Source organism: Pimephales promelas, chromosome 4 (genome assembly GCF_988280905.1).
Source record: "Pimephales promelas chromosome 4, fPimPro1.hap1.1, whole genome shotgun sequence".
NCBI lineage: Eukaryota > Metazoa > Chordata > Actinopteri > Cypriniformes > Leuciscidae > Pimephales > Pimephales promelas.
In genome coordinates this window covers 27,172,286-27,178,285 of record NC_142772.1, presented here as the reverse complement: position 1 = coordinate 27,178,285, position 6,000 = coordinate 27,172,286, and the positions used below count along the sequence as shown (strand labels likewise).

Genomic DNA, 6,000 nt, shown 5'->3' with positions numbered 1-6,000 from the left:
AGCACAACCTAGAACAGTTTTCCTCTGCATTTGTAATGTCTGCACAAAGGAGACGGGCAGCTGTTCGAAGATCTCTTTTGGAGAAAACTGTTGATTTTATACTCAAAAAATGTAAGTATCACTCCTTAAAAATTAATATTACCTCAGAATGAATTGCATTGTTAGCCCACCCCAAAACTTCAACAAAATAATACTATTAAATGCTGACCAATACTTAATTATATAACTTTTTTATATACTAAAAATATAATTTAATAAAACAAGCAAAATGTATTTTTTTTTGTCATATGACAGTTATGCATGAAAACATTTATATTGCTAAATGCAGTGAAACATATCAATTGTCAATCGATGAATTACTGCATACATTAGTTAAATTTTATATACTGACAACAATAAGAAACATGAATAAATGAGTAAAAGAACAAATAAAAGTAACCATCACAATAAGCAAATGCATATACAAGTCAACAACACATGAAACAAAGCTTTATTCAAACTACAAGCCGCTGAACACCACATCCTACTGCCTCAACACAGCGGTTCCCATTCTGTGGCTTTATTCTGATGGATTCACCAGAGGGGACTGTGCCTTCGTGCCGGAGCTTGTTGCTGCGCTGCGCTTCACAATCTGAGGCAATAAGGGCAGGTGGAGTGATGGAGGAACTCATCCATGGCACCACTTCCAGGATTCAGCTCTGGGCTCCTCAGGGCTCACACCAGTCTGCAGACTTTTCAGATCCTACAAAAATGCTCACAAACATTAAACAAAAGCAGTCATTTTAACGGCACAATGTCATTTGATTTATGCATTAAAAATAGCCTTACTTTATATTTGAGTAAAATGCCTGAAACCTTTTTTTCCCCCAACAAATGCTGCCATCATCTTTCCTTGCAGGTCCTGCTCCACCACAAAAGCTCTGCAGCAAATGCAGAAATCAAGACTCAGAAAGATGTTGTTGTATTTTCTCAGTTTGAAATTACAATCATTCAAATAAACTACAACTTGTTATCCATTTCTGTACTATACTCACTCAGAGCCATTGATGACAGAATTCAGCATCATGAGCCTCTCTCCACCGGATAAACACACACGTGTTCTTCTGTCCCTGTAACATACAGACAAGATTCTCATTACGAGCTAAACACTGCATTTACTTGCTGAGGTTGATGCGTTAACTCACTTTTAATCCAACTTAAATGTTCCTCAATATATCAACACCAATAAGGGACAAATAAAATACATATCATGTTTAGTTACTTTATAGATGTGTTTATTTAGCACATATTTGTCTAATGTAAGCAATGTTGACAACAGTGAATTATCCTACATAATAGCACACTCATGTATTTTTTATGTTAGATATGCTGCAATACTTATACAATATTTTCCTTCCTGATGTAAATAGGCATTTTAAATAAGCGTATTTCAGATGTATGGTTATGTAAATCCACTTTGGAAAACGTAACAAGAAGATCAGAGAAACTCAAAATTTCGATCCCAAAAAAAAACCAAAAAAAAAACGACAGTGTTACCCCTTTCGTCTTTTTTGGGGGTGTCGAAATTTTGAGTTTTTCTGATCTTCTTGAAACTCTGGATTCTGATAGAGGGCCATGAGACTTAGACCTGAGTGCAAAAATGGATGCTCTAGACCCTTCCTGAGCAGAGATATTGCGACCCCACGTAGCATTTATCCCATTATAAACCACTATTTTTATAATGGGATAAATGCTATGCGGGATGTCCATATCTCAGTTCTGGAAGGGTCTAAAGCCTCCATTTTTGCACTCAGGTCTAAGTCTAATGGCCATCTATCAGAATCCAGAGTTTCAAGAAGATCAGAGAAACTCAAAATTTCGATCCCAAAAAAAAAACGAAAGGGGTACCACTGTCGTTTTTTTTTTTTGGGGTCGAATTTTTGAGTTTCGATTTCTCAGTTCTGGAAGGGTCTAGAGCCTCCATTTTTGCACTCAGGTTTAAGTCTCATGGCCCTCTATCAGAATCCAGAGTTTTGAGAAGATTGGAGAAGCTTAATTTTTCGCCCGAAAAAAAAAAACGAAAGGGGTACCACTGTCGTTTTATTTTCGTGTCGAAATTTTGAGTTTCGATATCTCAGCTCTGGAAGGGTCTAGAGCCTCCATTTTTGCACTCAGGTTTAAGTCTCATGGTCCTCTATCAGAATCCAGAGTTTTGAGAAGATTGGAGAAACTTAATTTTTCGGCCGAAAAAAACAAACAAAAGGGGTACCACTGTCGTTTTTTTTTCTGGTCGAATTTTTGAGTTTCAATATCTCAGCTCTGTAAGGGTCTAGAGCCTCCATTTTTGCACTCAGGTCTAAGTCTCATGGCCCTCTATCAGAATCCAGAGTTTTGAGAAGATTGGAGTAGCTTAATTTTTCGCCCGAAAAAAAAAAAAAAACGTAAGGGGTAACACTGTCGTTTTTTTTTCGGGTTGAATTTTTGAGTTTCGATATCTCAGCTCTGGAAGGGTCTAGAGCCTCCATTTTTGCATTCAGGTTTAAGTCTCATTGTCATCTATCAGAATCCAGAGTTTTGAGAAGATTGGAGAAACTTAATTTTTCGCTCAAAAAAAAAAAAACGAAAGGGGAACACTGTCGTTTTTTTTTCTCGTCGAAATTTTGAGTTTCGATATCTCAGCTCTGGAAGGGTCTAGAGCCTCCATTTTTGCACTCAGGTCTAAGTCTCATGGCCCTCTATCAGAATCCAGAGTTTTGAGAAGATTGGGGATACTTAATTTTTCACCCAAAAAAAAAAAACGTAAGGGGTAACACTGTCGTTTTTTTTTCTGGTCGAAATTTTGAGTTTCGATATCTCAGCCCTGGAAGGGTCTAGAGCCTCCATTTTTGCACTCAGGTCTAAGTCTCATGGCCCTCTATCAGAATCCAGAGTTTTGAGAAGATTGGGGATACTTAATTTTTCACCCAAAAAAAAAAAACGTAAGGGGTAACACTGTCGTTTTTTTTTTTCTGGTCGAAATTTTGAGTTTCGATATCTCAGCTCTGGAAGGGTCTAGAGCCTCCATTTTTGCACTCAGATCTAAGTCTCATGGCCCTCTATCAGAATCCAGAGTTTTGAGAAGATTGGGGATACTTAATTTTTCACCCAAAAAAAAAAAAACGTAAGGGGTAACACTGTCGTTTTTTTTTCCGGTCGAAATTTTGAGTTTCGATATCTCAGCTCTGGAAGGGTCTAGAGCCTCCATTTTTGCACTCAGGTCTAAGTCTCATGGCCCTCTATCAGAATCCAGAGTTTTGAGAAGATTGGGGATACTTAATTTTTCACCCAAAAAAAAAAAACGTAAGGGGTAACACTGTCGTTTTTTTTTCCGGTCGAAATTTTGAGTTTCGATATCTCAGCTCTGGAAGGGTCTAGAGCCTCCATTTTTGCACTCAGGTCTAAGTCTCATGGCCCTCTATCAGAATCCAGAGTTTTGAGAAGATTGGAGATACTTAATTTTTCACCCCCCCCAAAAAAACGTAAGGGGTAACACTGTCGTTTTTTTTTTCTGGTCGAAATTTTGAGTTTCGATATCTCAGCTCTGGAAGGGTCTAGAGCCTCCATTTTTGCACCCAGGTCTAAGTCTCATGGCCCTCTATCAGAATCCAGAGTTTTGAGAAGATTGGAGAAGCTTATAATATTTCGCCCGAAAAAAAAAACCGAAAGGGGTACCACTGTCGTTTTTTTTTCTGGTCGAAATTTTGAGTTTCAAAAACTCAGCTCTGGAAGGGTCTAGAGCCTCCATTTTTGCACTCAGGTCTAAGTCTCATGACCCTCTATCAGAATCCAGAGTTTTGAGAAGATTGGAGAAACTTAATTTTTTCGCCCGAAAAAAAAACCGAAAGGGGTACCACTGTCGGTTTTTTTTTTCGGGTCGAATTTTTGAGTTTCGATATCTCAGCTCTGGAAGGGTCTAGAGCCTCCATTTTTGCACTCAGGTTTAAGTCTCATGGCCCTCTATCAGAATTCAGAGTTTTGAGAAGATTGGAGAAACTTAATTTTTCGCCCGAAAAAAAAGAAAAAAAGAAAGGGGTACCACTGTCGTTTTTTTTTGGGGGTCGAATTTTGAGTTTCAATATCTCAGCTCTGGAAGGGTCTAGAGCCTCCATTTTTGCACTCAGGTCTAAGTCTCATGACCCTCTATCAGAATCCAGAGTTTTGAGAAGATTGGAGTAGCTTAATTTTTCACCCAAAAAAAAAAACGTAAGGGGTAACACTGTCGTTTTTTTTTTCGGTCGAAATTTTGAGTTTCGATATCTCAGCTCTGGAAGGGTCTAGAGCCTCCATTTTTGCTCTCAGGTCTAAGTCTCATGGCCCTCTATCAGAATCCAGAATTTTGAGAAGATTGGGGATACTTAATTTTTTCTCCCAAAAAAAAAATCGTAAGGGGTAACACTGTCGTTTTTTTTTCTGGTCGAAACTTTGAGTTTCAAAATCTCAGCTCTGGAAGGGTCTAGAGCCTCCATTTTTGCACTCAGGTCTAAGTCTCATGGCCCTCTATCAGAATCCAGAGTTTTGAGAAGATTGGGGATACTTAATTTTTCACCCAAAAAAAAAAAACGTAAGGGGTAACACTGTCGTTTTTTTTTTCTGGTCGAAATTTTGAGTTTCGATATCTCAACTCTGGAAGGGTCTAGAGCCTCCATTTTTGCACTCAGATCTAAGTCTCATGGCCCTCTATCAGAATCCAGAGTTTTGAGAAGATTGGGGATACTTAATTTTTCACCCAAAAAAAAAAAACGTAAGGGGTAACACTGTCGTTTTTTTTTCCGGTCGAAATTTTGAGTTTCGATTTCTCAGCTCTGGAAGGGTCTAGAGCCTCCATTTTTGCACTCAGGTCTAAGTCTCATGGCCCTCTATCAGAATCCAGAGTTTTGAGAAGATTGGAGATACTTAATTTTTCACCCCCCCAAAAAAAACGTAAGGGGTAACACTGTCGTTTTTTTTTTCTGGTCGAAATTTTGAGTTTCGATATCTCAGCTCTGGAAGGGTCTAGAGCCTCCATTTTTGCACTCAGGTCTAAGTCTCATGGCCCTCTATCAGAATCCAGAGTTTTGAGAAGATTGGGGATACTTAATTTTTCACCCAAAAAAAAAAAAAACGTAAGGGGTAACACTGTCGTTTTTTTTTCCGGTCGAAATTTTGAGTTTCGATTTCTCAGCTCTGGAAGGGTCTAGAGCCTCCATTTTTGCACTCAGGTCTAAGTCTCATGGCCCTCTATCAGAATCCAGAGTTTTGAGAAGATTGGAGATACTTAATTTTTCACCCCCCCAAAAAAAACGTAAGGGGTAACACTGTCGTTTTTTTTCCAGTCGAAATTTTGAGTTTCGATATCTCAGCTCTGGAAGGGTCTAGAGCCTCCATTTTTGCACCCAGGTCTAAGTCTCATGGCCCTCTATCAGAATCCAGAGTTTTGAGAAGATTGGAGATACCTAATTTTTTCACCCCCCCAAAAAAAACGTAAGGGGTAACACTGTCGTTTTTTTTTCTGGTCGAAATTTTGAGTTTCGATATCTCAGCTCTGGAAGGGTCTAGAGCCTCCATTTTGCACTCAGGTCTAAGTCTCATGGCCCTCTATCAGAATCCAGAGTTTTGAGAAGATTGGAGATACTTAATTTTTCACCCGAAAAAAAAAACGTAAGGGGTAACACTGTCGTTTTTTTTTTCTGGTCGAAATTTTGAGTTTCGATGTCTCAGCTCTGGAAGGGTCTAGAGCCTCCATTTTTGCACTCAGGTCTAAGTCTCATGGCCCTCTATCAGAATCCAGAGTTTTGAGAAGATTGGGGATACTTAATTTTTCACCCAAAAAAAAAAACCGTAAGGGGTAACACTGTCGTTTTTTTTTCTGGTCGAATTTTTGAGTTTCGATATCTCAGCTCTGGAAGGGTCTAGAGCCTCCATTTTTGCACTCAGGTCTAAGTCTCATGGCCCTCTATCAGAATCCAGAGTTTTGAGAAGATTGGGGATACTTAATTTTTCACC

At 38.8% G+C, this 6,000-nt stretch overlaps 1 long non-coding RNA gene across 1 annotated transcript in view; it reads right to left on the bottom strand.

The window, feature by feature from the left end:
- Positions 1–467: 467 nt before the first annotated feature.
- LOC148981714 (uncharacterized) overlaps positions 468–6,000 on the bottom strand; it is a 170,666-nt gene continuing 165,133 nt past the window's right edge. Inside the window, exons 2-4 of the long non-coding RNA XR_016168186.1 lie at positions 1,035–1,109; positions 829–920; positions 468–742 (exon numbers count right to left, since the gene is read on the bottom strand). This is a non-coding gene — a long non-coding RNA (uncharacterized LOC148981714). The remainder of the gene's footprint in view (positions 743–828; positions 921–1,034; positions 1,110–6,000) is intronic.